The sequence below is a fragment of the Puma concolor genome, chromosome F2, assembly GCF_028749965.1.
Source record: "Puma concolor isolate L17-30 chromosome F2, mPumCon1.1.hap2, whole genome shotgun sequence".
In the NCBI taxonomy this organism is placed as follows: domain Eukaryota; kingdom Metazoa; phylum Chordata; class Mammalia; order Carnivora; family Felidae; genus Puma; species Puma concolor.
The window spans coordinates 6,532,502-6,548,515 of NC_141684.1; the positions used below are offsets into that span (position 1 = coordinate 6,532,502).

General features: G+C 42.1%; 1 long non-coding RNA gene across 1 annotated transcript; it reads left to right on the forward strand.

Annotated features, from left to right (window-relative positions):
• Positions 1–1,845: 1,845 nt before the first annotated feature.
• Positions 1,846–13,805, forward strand: LOC147571802 (uncharacterized). The gene is made up of 2 exons (XR_015246701.1): positions 1,846–2,003; positions 12,101–13,805. It is a non-coding gene; the product is annotated as an uncharacterized LOC147571802 (long non-coding RNA).
• Positions 13,806–16,014: the final 2,209 nt, after the last annotated feature.

Sequence of the window (16,014 nt, forward strand, 5' to 3'; positions counted from 1 at the left end):
TTGGGGAAGGAGGAGCACAGAGGGGAAGTGCTAGTCCCATTAAACCACATCAAGAGCACATACTGCCACCGCTGACGTGAGCCTGATGCCCGTCTGAGGGGGCATTTTGTAGGTTTCTCGACTTCAGAGTTGCTCCTTGCGTGCAGCACACGCGTAAGACCAGTGGGGGTGGTTAGGCTCCACTTCCTCCAGAGTGTAGTGGCTACATAAATTATTTGGAATTCTGCATCAAAGATTTTTATTGACTGATTGATTTAGTCAGATATTTATACCAGCGTGGCCTCATGGATGTTTATTTTATACTTTGGGCTATAATATCAACCTACTTCGTTAAGTTTGCTCCCCAAGTTGTTCTGGATTGGGCCATTGGAAGCTCTTTATTTGTTCCCTACGGTCCCCTGACATACAACCTCATTGTGGTTTTCTTTTTGTTTGTTTTTGCTCCGTGCATTTTGCTTTAGCGCTTCTTACTTTCTGGCTGCAGGAGATACATCAGGCTACTCTTGTGTATTTCCCGCCCCGGTCCTGGAATCGGCCATTTCTCCAAGGAATCCTTGTCTCTTTGCTGAGACGATTGTATTAGAAGCCAAGACCTGGGTGCCTGATGTTGATGAACTAGGATGTGCTTTTCCTAGTTCAATTATCACCTTATCTGCATCATTTTCTCTTTGTTTTTGGGTCTTGCACTTAATTTTAATATTTAGAAAGTAAATTAACAATTTAAATTTAAAATATCATGTTTTTCTCCTCTATCCTCCTTCTCACTTAGAGTTTGAGTTGTGCGATTTACAACCAATTTACAGCCGGTCTGCCCGGCTACATTTGAATCTCAAATAGACAAGTTTTAGAATAAGTATGTCCCATTCAGAGGTTGGTTCACACTCGTACTGAATTAGTTAATTAATAGTTTATCCAGAATTGAAACTTGGACGTGTGTCTTATATTTTGCAGATTCTACTGCAAAGGGAAAGAATAAGTTGTGGATTTTAGTACTGCCACCAAAACAGTGACGTTCGCCTAGCCCCGAAGACTTAAGTTCTGAGTCACCTTGAGGTTAGAGGGGGAAGCATGTGATGTGAATGCTTTTGCGGACAGGCAGTGCAGGGCGGTGGTCAGGTTTGCAAACTCTGTATCCAGGCTCCACGGCAGCTGTCGTGGTTTGACAGATTTGCAGATATATGCCTACATGTCAGTGTGTTTATTTGAGGGTTCCTGGACCCGGATGCAACACGGGGGGTTCCACCACCAACAAAGGGCAGTTCTCTGCAACACGAGCTGGATGTCCTACAATTCAACTCCATTCTGGCGCCGTCTATCGGGACAACATCAGACCCCACTGGTGAAGGGCTCTGTACCCTTCACATGCCAGTTGCAAATCCAGATTGTTACCTGTACTCCTGACTGGCTATAAATCAGAGATTTCCATGACCCACCCCACCTCCTTTAGGTTCATCTCATTTGCTAGAATGGCGATAGAACTCAACAGAAATATTTTACTTACTAGACCACCAGTGTATTATAAATGGATATAACTTGGGAACAACCAGAGGGAAGAAATGTGTAGGGCCAGGGACGGGACAAGGGCACAGACTTCTGTGCCCTCTCCAGGCACCCCACTCTCTCCACAGCTCCATGGGTTCAACAACCTGGAAGCCTTCCAAACTCTATCCTATTGGGTTTCTGTGGAGGCTTCGTTACACAGGCACGATGGATTAGATCGTTGGTCATGGGCACCTGATTCAACCTCCAGCTCCTCTCCCCTCCCCCAGAAGTCAGGGCGCAGGACTGAAAGTTCCAACACTTTAATCACAAGATGTGTTGCCCCGGCAACCAGCTCCCACTCATGAGTGCGGTCCAACAATCACCTTATGAACGTAACAAGAGATACCTTTGTTGCTCTCATCATTGAAAAATTCTCAAGGATTATAGGAGCTCTGTGCCGGAAATGGGGATGAAGAGTAAATATATATTCCTTATTCTACGTCACAACATCACGGTGACGGGTAAGAGGCAATGCATGTCTGGGAGAAGGAGTCTTTGTGGCATTTAAGTGTGTGGGTGTCAGCGGGAGGTGGTGTCTGTGTATGTGCGTGTGACTATATCATGCTGGGTAGTGATGTGAGGGTATGTGTGATGGCAGAGAGAGCTGTGTAGCAAGCAGCGTGGGAATATTTTCTTCCTATTTGAGCTTTTGAAATTATTAAAAAGTTGGCTAACAAGTCATAAATGGTTTTCCTTGGATTCTGACTAACTAGAATTTTGCTGCAAAAAATATGAGGCATGTGCCCTCTCTCCTGCCTGACGGGGGCTTCATGTTCCTCTTCTTTCACGCCCCTCCCCCCATCCTATAAGCCAAACATTAGATGTATAAAACCGAGCAAAATAAGGCACTCTTGACAGAATCCGTGCTTGACCTGAGAGAAAAAATGTGGTTCAGCCAGGATCCTCGTCTAGAAAATATGTTCATCCTTTCTGAAGTCTTGTGACTGAAGCAAGGGGCCCCGGAAAGAAAAGTTGACACTATATTGTGGAGCGATTCGGACGGGGTTCGCAACATCCCGAGAAGTTTCAAGCAAATCTGGCAGCCAGCTCCACACGCATCTGCAACAGAACACTGACACTCACGTACACACACACCTTTAATCACCCTTTCTCCTTTGTTTTGCTCTCCTCTGAAACCTTCTCAACTTCGAAGCGGAGAAGAGATCTGGCTTGATCTGAAGAAGGGCCGTACGTTGGAAGGTTGATATCACTCAGAGCCCGTGGGACAACAACATCAATTATTTACAGTATAAAATATAGAGCGTTAATATTTTATTTCATGTCAAGAACCACATGCTAAAAGGCAGATGCTACAATGCGTTTCAGAGGTATTTGAAGACCGTGTGTGAGGTATTCAATGTAAATAATATATTTCCCTTTAAGCACAGAATATACATTACTCACAAAGGCTTGGATCAAATTTATAAAATAAATATAAAAAGCAATATAAAATTCTCTTAATAACTGCTTAATTCATGAGGCTTCTTAGCCCTGGACGGGACAATGCAGTGTGCAAAGCAAAGGCAGGGGGCTGGAGGCATGATTATCAAGCTATTGGTGAGGACGAGATGGGCCCATGGCTCTCCTTTCCAGACAAAATAGAAATACCAACTCAGAAGCATGTTTTTTGTATGAAGTTAGCTAACTTAGAGTGTAGTCTTGGCTTCAGGAGTAGATTCCCATGATCGCCACTTAAATACAACACCCAGTGCTCATCCTGACAAGTGCCCTCCTCAGTGCCCATCACCCATCTCCCCTCCCCCCACCCTCCCACGCCCATCAACCCTCAGTTTGTTCTCTGTATTTAAGAGTCTCTTATGGTTCGCCTCCCTCTCTGTATCTTATTTTTCCTTCCCTTCCCCCATGGTCATCTGTTAAGTTTCTCAAATTCCACACGAGTGAGATTATATGATATCCGTCTTTCTCTGACTGACTTACTTCATTTAGCAAAATGGCCTCCAGTTCCATCCACGTTGTTGCAAATGGCAAGATTTCATTCTTTTCAGAGGCATCTTGATACCCTGTCTGCACTCTGGCTCACTCTGCCTGGCGCAATGTAGAGAAAGTATGAGCGACAAATTAAATCGATTTGAAATATAAGTCCCTGAAGAAAGAAAAATATCAAACTTGGAAGTAACAAAGTAAATTAACTTAAAAGATATTTCCCACAGTAATCACATAATGTAATTCATATTATTTTACAATTTTATATATTTTAAATTGAGGACGTTTCTGGGAAATTATTTCGATATGATGAATGTCCCTTTGCTCTTGTATGCTTTGACCTACGAAAGCAAGGATGGAGATTTGATGTGTGGGAGAGATATTACATATTACATACATATTACCTATATATATGAGTGTGTATAAACATACACGTTTCATGGATGTTTGTACTTCATTTTCATTGTACAATATAAAATGACTTTCTGAATTTTGCTTTCAAGTAGATTGAAGATTGGAAAATGTTTCTGGTTAGTGCAGAGTTATGATTCGCTTTCTCTAATTTTTTGGTCATATGGATTAATTATAGTTAATTTAAAACTTCCAGTTTAATGGAAATGTAAAATAAAACTTTATCCAATTTCAATCCCTGTAGCATTTTATGACGGCATAGATCATGATTCCTTCCGCTTGCCAACTAATATGATTCGGTATTTTAAAAACTGCCAATCTATTCTGTAAAAAAAGTACCACACAGGTTTGATTTTCTTTCTTAGTAGCTAGGTTATCTTTTTTATTGTATTTGTAATTTGTATCTAGTCTTCTTGGAAGAACGTTTAAGTTGTGGAACTTTAACGTTTTTTAAATATTTCATTTATTTTTGATAGAGACAGAGCACAAGTGGGGGAGGGGCAGAGAGAGAAGGAGACACAGAATCCGACGCGGTATCCAGGCTCCGAGCTGTCAGCACAGAGCCCCACGCGGGGCTCGAACTCACAAACTGCGAGGTCATGACCTGAGCCGAAGTCAGACGCTCAACTGCCACCTAGGCGCCCAATGTTGAATGTTACTTTTATCTTTGTTTAAGTAGTAACACCTGTCTTCTTTTTTAAAAAAGTTTTTAGTGTTTATTTTTTGAGAGAGAGGGCAGGAGCAGGGGAGGGGCAGAGAGAGAGGGAGGCTCCAGGCTCCGAGCTGTCAGCACAGAGCCCGACGCGGGGCTCGAACTCACAAACTGCGAGAGCATGACCTGAGCCAAAGTCAGATGCTTAACCGACTGAGCCACCCAGGTACTAAGTTGTAGAACTTTTAAAAATTATGTTTTTCAAATTTATTTGGAGGTATTCGATACATATTTTGGACAATTCAGCATATATTTTTCCTCAGCATTTTCCTTGTTTTTTAACAGTTGTGTATGAAGCTGTTTTTTTTTTTTTTCTTTTTTTTTTTCAACGTTTATTTATTTTTGGGACAGAGAGAGACAGAGCATGAATGGGGGAGGGGCAGAGAGAGAGGGAGACACAGAATCGGAAACAGGCTCCAGGCTCTGAGCCATCAGCCCAGAGCCCGACGCGGGGCTCGAACCCACGAACCGCGAGATCGTGACCTGAGCCGAAGTCGGACACCCAAACGACTGCGCCACCCAGGCGCCCCTATGAAGCTGTTTTTAATACAAATGAAGTTACGGTTGATTCAGTTAAAGTTTTCAATCTTTTCCTGCATCGATTTTACTTTCTGTGTCTTTGGAAAGAAAACTCCTTATACTGATATTATAATCATGTGCTCATATAGTTTCTTATAACACTTTTGAAGTTCTTTTTAAAAGCAGTATTCTTTAATCATTTATTTGTGTAGATATTTCACGTGTTGTTCAACTTCATTTGTTCTCCAAATCCATGACCAAATGACCCCAAACAACACATTGATTAACTTGCTCCTTCAGGATGGGAAAGGCAGAACTTCCTTGCACCACCTGCATGTAATGCACGGTCCATCTCGCTAGGGGGCACCATCCACACGGACGTCAATAGGGGCTGTGCCCATGAGGGTTGTAGAAGCGCTCTCTCCCTCTTAAATTCCAGCTCTTCACTGACTTTCCAAATGCATGCAAATTTATTTTATTTATGGACTCTCCCTTGGGTTCTAATGACCAGTCTGTGTGCAGTTTGCATTAATATCACTTTCCTTTAATTAGTTAAACTTTACATATATATATATTTTTTTATTTCTGATCAAACTAATCTCATTTTTAATGGAAATATTAGTTAGCTTCTTGCATTCTTCTACATTTTCTCTTCCATATTAATTTTAGGAACACTTTGTCAAAGCCCATGAAAAATGCTATTGGGATGTGATTAGGATTGCTTTAGATGTATAGATCAATTTGGGGAGGAAGATGGTCTTTACAGTATTGATTCTTGTCATCCTTGAACGAAGTAGATTTCTTCATTTACTCAGGTATTTTTTTAACTAGTTAGATGAGCATATTTTCCTTTTCTGTCATAATATTTTAAGGAGATGGAGTAGTTTCTATTATTGAAGCTTCCTTGCATTTTTAGAATTAAAATATATTTTTAAGCTTGGCCTTTTACTGTTTTTTTTTTTTTAAACGTATTGCTGAGCTGTGTTATTAATGCAGGGATGCTCGTTATCTAAGTATTCCTAATGGGAGTCAGCATTTGAGATTGCCTAGAAAGAACCAAAAGGAAAAGAAAGTACTCTAGGGGTCTGATGAATTCTATTAATCCCCACTCAAACATTCCTCTCTACTTAGCACTGAGCGTCAATCATGGCTATATAGTGAGCCTTGGTCTATCTCTAGCCGATCGTCAGAGATTCTAGTCATCTGATAAATACAACATAAACAGATTGCAAGACAAAATGACAGCTATTCCAGAAGATGTAGACATCTAGGAGTTAATAAAAGCATTGGAAGTATGTGCAAACCATTAACTCATTGAATAAATATTCATAAATCGATGGTTATATGTCAGGAATTCTATTGTCTGTTGGGATATAACAGCTCAGCCAAATGAGTAAAATCCCTGCATCATTTACAGATCATATTCTATCGGGAGACGCAGACAATGAACGAATTATAAAATTAAAGTGCCAGTTAGTGATGAATGTTCTCAAGATCTGCAAGAGCAAATAAAAAACAAACTAAAAGGACAGTGTTTAAAGGTGGGGAGAGTAGTAATTTTGGAAACACTAGCCAGGGATATCACATGAAAACAATTGAAAAAAATTTCATCATTTCAACTAGATTAAAAAAAAATTAAGAGGAGAAATAATGAATGTGAGATATGTACTTTAATATCAAAAGATTAAAAAGTTGTTGGAAAAGATGTTGAAACTCTCAAAAGTGGCAAAAATATCCTTCCTTCGATGATAATATGCAGGAAGCCAATACGGAGTAAACAGAAAACAGGGGAATTCTGTTGTGTCGTGACTTTAGGAAAATGACAATAAAAACACCAATAACTCATACAACTTGAGTTCTAATATTAATATTTCTAATAAGTGTATTACAGCAATAACAACAGAGGTTTGATTAAATGTGATGACTTTCAACAAACTACATTTTAAAATTTAGTTGCACTTTGTCAGAGTAAAATCTAAATAATCTAAACGTTTCTTGATGCTTTTCTCTGAAATGTTGGTCACTGTTTTAATTTGTTGCAATTTAGTAGCGTTTCTGAGTCTCCCTAGACTCAGCTCATGAAAGCCCCTGGTTTTTAATTGGAATTTATGAGTTTGAATGTGTAAGTTACGTTGGCTTATATTTCTCTCTCTTTCTGCCATTTCTTAAAATGTTTATTGATTTCGAGAAAAAGAGAGAAACAGGGAGGGGCAGAAAGGGGGAGAGAGAATCCAAAGCAGACTCCAGACTGTCCGCACAGAGCCCAGTATGGGGCTCAAACCATGAGATCATGACTTGAGCGGAAACCGAGAGCTGGATGCTTAGCCGACTGAGCCAGCTGGGTGCCCTTCTCCTTCTGCCATTTTATTGCAGTGTGGACAGTGAAGTTTTTGCAGGCCTTGTAAAATGTGGACTAGAACTTTACATCTTTTTCTCTGTCCTTAAAAAATTTTTGTAATAAATGTATGTGAGACACAAGCGTTTTTAACATTTGATCCTATAAACCTTTTTGGGCCGGTGGCATTTCAGGGATTCATAATTGACACTTAAGTTTTCTTTTTTCCCTTGTACTCAAGTGTTCTAATTTGAACCAGGTAATTTTTAATTTTTTTTCACATTTATTCATTTTTGAGAGTGAGAGAGACAGGGCATGAGGGGGGTCGGGGGGGCGGGGCAGAGAGAGAAGGAGACACAGAATCCGAAGCAGGCTCCAGGCTCCGAGCTGTCAGCACAGGGCCCGACGCGGGGCTCGAAATCACAGACTGGGAGATCATGACCTGAGCTGAAGTCAGACACTTAACCGACTGAGCCACCCAGGCGCCCTGTGCACTGGGTAATTTTGATACTGTTTTCTTAGCATGGTGTCTACATTGACTAGGTATTGAAATATAGTGCTCTATTATTATGCATATTTCTATCTTACGCAATTTTTGAAGTCTTTAGACAATGAAAAGCACAAATATTAGGTGTATGATCTTAACAAGCGCATACCCCTGTATAACTTATCTCTGTCTCACGACATAAGAATTTCCTCGATGCCTCTTCCCAGGCAATTTTCACTCCTGCAGAGTCCCAAACACCTTTCTGTTTTTTGTTCACCATACATCGGTGTCGTCTGTTCTGTGGAACATCCCACGAATGGCCTTATAAAGAGTGTACTTTTTTGCACATTTTATTTTAGGCTTATCTCACCCGGCAAAATTCCTGCAAATTGCGTCTGCCCTTTGTTAGCTCACTAGTGTCTCTCTCTGGGCATGAGCTAGAAGCTCTTCTGGGTTCTTTCCGGTTCCACCTTCTGCCTCTTCACGGGGCCCCTTGATATCTTCCAAGGCCTCTCATGCATAGTTTAGAAGCCAGAGTTTACATTAGGATTTCTCATGTCTCTCGCTTTCTGTAGCCCCTTTCTCTCATCTTTTATCATCTGTCCTTCCTGCTTCTAATTTTTGACGTTGACACCACAAAGCCTGACTTTCTACCATTCGAACAGTTTGTGGAGACTGAGGAATCATCTCATTGCAAAAAAAACAAAACAAAACAAAACAAAACAAAACAAAACAAAACAAAAAAACAGACAGAGAGAGAGACAAAAATACAAACAAACAAGCAAACAAAAACACACACAGTTTCAAATCTCTCCTGGTACAGCAGACAGTGCTCTTATTTCTTCCCCCCTTGGGAGACTTACAAAAACGTTTGTTGTTGTTTTAATCTTTTGTGCAGATTTTATAAGTGTTACTTATGGGCAAGGGCCTCACTAGTAAAAGCTGTACATATTACTGCATGATTTTTTTTAACGTTTATTTATTTTTGAAAGAAAGACAGAATGCAAGTGGGGGAGGGGCAGAGAGAGAGGGAGACACACAACCCGGAGCAGGCTCCAGGCTCCAAGCTGTCAGCACAGAGCCGGACGTGGGGCTCGAACTCACGAACTGTGAGATCATGGCCTGAGCCGAAGTGGACGCTCAACTGACTGAGCCACCCAGGCGCCCCCATATATCACATGATTTTAAAAATCTTTCCAGATAGTCTGTAAATGTTTCCTCTCCAAATATCCAGAGCTTTGACTTTTTGTTTTACTTCCTGGGGGCTTTCTTTGAATTTGTCTCTAAACTGGTGAATCAAATTGATGTTTATTTTTATTTCAGATGATACTGTTCTCGTTTTATAGAGGCAGTATGTGTTCAAATCTTTCTGAGGGCATCAATTATTTTTTAGAAGTTTTATTCCACATTATACATAAATATTTCACATGAGAGGCAGCATGCAATGGGAGGCTTGGGAATTCAATCTGGGCCTGTATTTTATCTTTACCTCGAAAAATCTATGGAAATTTGGGAAGGCTGCTGTATGAATCAGAGTCCAACCAAAGAAAATAAAATATTAGCCATAAATAATGTAGATGGGTTTCGCATGGGGAATTGGATTCACAGGTGATGAAAGAGATGAAGAGGGGAGGCCAAGCAGTGGAGGGGAAGGAAAGTGAGATATTACCAGGCAGGGAGCCTCCATCATCTCTTGGTGGCACCAAGGAAGAGGGTGTTGTCACCAGGGTCTGGGCCATAAGAAAGCAAGGGGGACCTGTGTGCTGAGAGATGACCCTTCACATCAGACACAGCAGCCCTAAGACATACAGCCTGAGGCTGAAAGAGGAAGAGAGAAAGGCCCTTGCTTTGCTTTTCTCCTACCTCTCAGTGCATTTCTAGGGCTTCCTGTTGGTCAAAGCTGTAAGATCTTTGGCACAGCTGCTCGGGAGATGGGACCTGAATCCAGGGATCAGAACAGGGCAACTCCAGGAGCAAAGAGTGCTAGCCACAGCCCATCCATTTAAATCTCGATTTATATTGCTCTGAAGTGACGATCTTAATGCCCAACTCTAGATGTTTGAGGAAAATAATATGTAAAATAATAAGTGCCACTTCCTGGCTCATACCTAAGAAGTGATGTCAGGAAGTTTTCTGTATATAAACTGCATATAGCTGGTGTACTATAAGAAGAGATACACTGGGGGCGCCTGGGTGGCTCAGTCGGTTAAGTGTCCGACTTCAGCTCAGGTCACAATCTCGCATTCTGTGGGTTCGAGCCCTGCGTCGGGCTCTGTGCTGATGGCTCAGAACCTGGAGCCTGCTTTGGATTCTGTGTCTCCTTCTCTCTCTGCCCCTCCCCAACTTGTGCTCTGTCTCTCTCTATCAAAAATAAATACATGTATAAAAAAATTTTTTTTTTAAAAAGAAGAGGTACACTATTGCTGAAAATGTGGTTCTGTGTTGTAGATTGCAAAAAAAAAAAAAAAGAGAGAGAGAGAAAAGGTTGTATGTTTCCCCCATTCCTTTATGTCAAGATACCATTTCTGCCCAGCTTGATCTGTAGATTGACTCTGGTGCCAAACAAACATGAAAAGATGCTCAAGATCATGTGCTATGAAGGAATTACAAATTAAAATAACAACAACATACGACCAGACACCTACGGAAATGGCTAAAATCTAGAACACTGGCAACACTGAGGGCTTAGAGCAACAGGAACTCTCACTCATTGTTGATCGAAACGCAAATGATTCTCTGGAAGGCAGTTTGGCAGTTTCATACAAAGTAGACCTACTCTTACTCTACAATCCAGCAATCGTGCTCCCAGGTATTTACCCCCAAAAGCTGGAAGGGTATGTCCACATAAAGATCTGTTCAGGAACGTTTTCATCAGCATTATTCCTCACTGTCAAAAGTTGGATACGATCAAGACGTACATCGATATGTGAATGGGTAAATAGGCGATGGCACAATGGATACGATGGTACGATTCAGTGATAGAAAGAAATGAGCTATTCACTCATGGAGAGTCAGGGAGACAAACCATAAGAGACTCTTAAATACAGAGAACAAACTGAGGGCTCTGGAGAGCAGGTGGGTGGGGGATGGGCTAAACGGGCGATGGGCATTGAGGAGGGCACTTGTTGGGATGAGCACTGGGTGTTATATGTAAGTGGTGAATCACTAAATTCTACTCCTGAACCCAATACTGCATTATATGTGAAGTAATTTGATTTAAATAAAATCTCAGGGGAAAAAAAGGTCAGGGAGGAACCTTAAAATCTGGTTAAATAAAATAAACCTGTTTGAAAAGATTATATATGGCATGGCTATCCACTTATGTGACATGTGGGAGGGAAAAGGCAAATGGTAAGGAGGTTGTTGGTTGCTGGGGCTGAGGGTGAGGGTCAAAAGAAGAAGAAACAGGTGGTACAGGGGATTTGGAGGGTAGGGAGACTATTCTGCATATTAGTTCAATGGTAGATACATGGCATTACACATTTAACAAAGTCACAAAGACACAAGGACACAGTGAGTCCTGCTGGGAACGATGGACTCTATTAACAGCGTATCACTATCGGCACATCAACTGTAACAAAGGTACCACACAGATACGCGATATTAACAACAGGGGAAACTGTGGGCAGAGGATGGGGGACAGTGAGTATGTGGGGGCATTTCTGTACTTCCTGTTTCAGTTTTCCATAAACCTAAAACTGTTCTCGGCTATGAGTTCAATTAATTGAAACAATTAACTTGCATTGTGAAAAAAACAATTGTCATGTTATTGTTGCTTTCATCACGAGTCAAGGTGCATCCCTCCCTCCCTTAAACCTGGCCTTGAGGGGCGCCTGGGTGGCGCAGTCGGTTAAGCGTCCGACTTCAGCCAGGTCACGATCTCGCGGTCCGGGAGTTCGAGCCCCGCGTCAGGCTCTGGGCTGATGGCTCAGAGCCTGGAGCCTGTTTCCGATTCTGTGTCTCCCCCTCTCTCTGCCCCTCCCCCGTTCATGCTCTGTCTCTCTCTGTCCCAAAAATAAATAAACGTTGAAAAAAAAAAACATGGCCTTGACCCTGTGATGTAATTTGGCCAATAGCACCCCTAGCAAATGTGAAGAAGCAGAGGTGTGACATGTGCTTGCAGACTGGATGTTATCTTCTCTACCACCAGGATCTCTTTTGCTACCAGGGGAAGCCCCGACTGGTCTAAGGAAGGCAGGAGCACAAAGAACTGAGGCCAGCCATTCCAGCTGAGGACCACTAGATCAACCCGCCGTGAGCTGACGGAGACCACCAAAGTCCCTCCAAGTGAGTCCAGTACAAGGTGAGAAACACCTGATTGAGCCCAGCCTCCACCTACACAGCCTACACGGAAAACCTACAGAATTATGTGTAAACAAAATAAGCATGGTTTAAAGTCATTGAAATTTGGGGTGGTTTTTCCCAGAGCAACGGATAACTGAAATATATGCACACCAATTGCTGGTTGCAAGTCTTCCACTGGCATACTGGAACCCCGAGGAAGTCACCTGGAAGTATGTCTCCCAGTTTTCTTGGCTGTAAAATAAAGTAGCCGAGCAGACGGCTGGGAGAGGCCACACACGTGTCTAGTTTTCTTCCAACTCTGATACGATATGATGACACGAAAGGAAGTTTGACTTTTTTTTTTCTCAGTTGTTAATCCTGTAAAGTTTTTCAAAGATCTCTTTTTCCTTTCCGAAGAATCTTGGACGACTGTTTCTAAATATCTCATTAGGATAGCGGACATCTCCTGTCAATGAACTGACCAAGAAGTTCAAAGAACTCTCAGAGCCGAAAGGCCACGTCAAGACTAACGGTATCTGCTCTAGTGTTGACATCACTGTGGCTGACTGCACGGAAGGGCTAGCTTTGAAAACCTGAATGATTTTGCCTTGAATACCAGCCTGGTGGTTCTGTGATTCTGAGAAAGTCACTCAATATATGGTTGTTGGCCAGAAGATGCATATAAACGTATAAGGGTATCTTCCTCTGAGTTGGTATTCAGGGAAAGACAAATAACGATCGTGAGACATCATCCCTCGGCCATTCACATAGTAAAAGTTGAGAAGTGAAAAATCCCTTGGTCAGGAGGTTGCGTATCCAGAGAGCGTCTAAAAAATACTAAAAAGTCTGGAAATATCTCAAATTCTCATTGACACAAGAATGGATACATGACGTAATGTATAGTCAAGATAGTGTTAAAACTTGAAATTAACAAGCCGCAGCTCCGACGATAGTGTGAACAAAACATAGATGCATCGCTTTCAATAAAAAGGTGGGTCCCAAACAGACAGCATTAAGGCCTTTTCAAAATAATGATGGAGAAATAGCCCAATGCCAAACGTACTTTGTTTTGGAATACATATAGATGACGAAAAAGGCGAAGCAAGGGAATCGTGTGCACGTAATTTGGAACAGTGGTTCTGCTGGATGGGGGCAGGAGGCACAGAGGATGAAGAAACATCACATAGAGGCATCTACATTTTTACCTTGGTATTAAGTTGGGCAGAAAGCTTTTAATGGTGTTTACTATTCACAGAGAATGAAGAAAAAAAGACCTTGACTGGACCCGTAAAGGAAGTGTCATGTATCAAGGATTGTAACTAATTCATTTTTGTGCACTTGACCTCGAACCCATGAGGAAAAACATGTTAAGGACATGAAACTCTGTAGTCTCCTAGTGTTAAGTGTAAAAAACGCACCAAACTATATATTCAACAGGACTCCAAGGACCTATCATGGTAAACAATAGCAGGGGGAGAGGAGCAAATGTGAGTCTCTAGATCATTTCCCCATTTGCTCTCAGACACTATCTGAAATCTTCTGATAAATGAAATGGCTTTTAGATGAATGAGGATGTTGCCTCCTGCTGCCTTACATTTTATTGTCAGTCTTCAAAAACCTAATTCTTTTTTTTCCTCTACCCCCGCCCAGTGACTCACTCCGTGATTAGTGAATAGGAATAGTTAACGTTCAATTCACTGCACTTTGATATTCTCGCAAATATTCTTCTTTTTTTAATCCTAATTTTACAAAGGAAGGAAATAAGGCTCAGTGAGGCTAAGGAAATTGCCCGAGTTTCTATTGCTAAGAAGTGACAGAGAAGGGACATTAGTCTAGGCAGTGTGCTCCAGAGTTTACATTCTTAACCACAGCATCTTCTGTGGGGACCATAGGTGCTTAATCAATATTGAAAGGTAGATGAAGGATCCCAGAGTTCCATGCTCCAATGAACGTGGAGGGTTGCTCCTGCAGAAAAGCTTCATTAACAGCCCCCTAAATTCTCCAAATAAAATTCATCTCCTCGGTCTGGTCTTCATTGCTGAGATCCCAATATGCTGTGTGCCCATAGTTACATCCCATGTTATTCCTGATACACGGAAAATATAATAAGGCCTCTGAACACTTTTTGAGTGAATAAGTAGCTGTATGAATATCACTTCCCTGGGGCCGGTATCTGGGATTGCCGTGGTCTTAGTGAGCAGGAGACATTCACCAGGTCTGTTGTGTATATGAGCCATTCCCTCAAGGATGTCAATAGACCCTGCCCTTGGGGCTCAAATGACCCGAAGCCATTAGCGCTCAATACTCGTGCCAGACTCTTTCCATCAATAGAAACATCTCCGGCAATCCATGTTCCCACTTAAAAGAAAAATATCCGAGAGGAAATGACCCACAGGTTCCAGCAGTAGATAAAATTCAAGCACATACGGTACCATTACAGACCTCAGGAAATGCACTTTTCCCTCCTCAATGTCACGTGCTCAAGCTTTGGATATTGGGGTGCTGGGTGCTCTTCTTAGGTGCATCACTAAGAAGGCTGCAGCTGCTGAGACCCTGAGTGGCAAAAGACGAGGGTATATAAAGGAGCCAGAAAGGCTGCGGGCAGGAACCCTACTCACTGGCCGTATATACTTAGATGAGTCAGCCTCCACTGCCTCATTTTTAAAATGAGAATGTACTGGGGCACCTGGGTGGCTCAGTTGGGTAGGTGTCCAACATTTTTTTACACATTTATTTATTTTTGAGAGTGAGAGAGAGAGAGAGAGAGAGAGAGCTAGTGGGAGCAGGGTAGAGAGAGGGGGAGACAAAGAATCTGAAGCAGGCTTCAGGCTCAGAGCTCCAAGCTGTCAGCACAGAGCCTGACATGGGGCTCAAACTCGTGGACTAGCAGATCATGACTTGAGCCAAAGCCAGACACCTAACTGATTGAGCCACCCAGGTGCCCCACATCTCTGACTCTTGATTTTGGTTGAGGTCATGATCTCACAGTTGTGAGTTCGAGTCCTGCGTGGGGCTCCTTGCTGAGGGTGGAACCTGGTTGGGATTCTGTCCCGCTGTCTCTGTTTACCCCTCCCCAACTTTCACTATCTCTCTCTCTCTCTTAAAATAAGAGAAGAGAAACGAGAAGAGAAGAGAAGAGAAGAGAAGAGAAGAGAAGAGAAGAGAAGAGAAGAGAAGAATCTACCAAACACAGGGTTTTGAAAACTACGGAAGTAAAGTAATTCCTACCCTCTTCAGAGTAGTTCTGATGCAGTGCCCTACGTATTCATTCATATGCCTGGCCAATCGGTAGGGGGCCCACTTCTCAACACTGGGAAGCAGCAGAGAGGAAAACAAAGTCTCTGTGGAACTAACATCCTAGATGGGAGACCAACAACAAAGGAAACAGGTGCTTAGAAGGACAGAAAAAGTCAAGGCCAGCATTGTGCACGCAGTACTTCCTAGATTATAGTATATTTATGTAATGTATTTATGTAACGCTATATATATAATTTACATTACATACATATTTTTTTTTTACCCGATGCGCAAAGATAACTGGACCTTTAAGGATTATCTGAATTTACCGCTTTTGATGCTTGACTCTGCTCAGAGCGTCCCAGACAAGATGCCATTCTCTGTCTGCTTGAGATCCCCAGTGAGGTGGTGTTCATTTCCTTAGACCACATTTAACCTCCTTTTGAAGTATGTTCTACAGGGAAGTTCTTCCCGATGTTAGCATGGATTTAGATTGCCCAGAACCTCTTGCCTTTGATCCTTGCTCTACTTCGACTTAGGAGA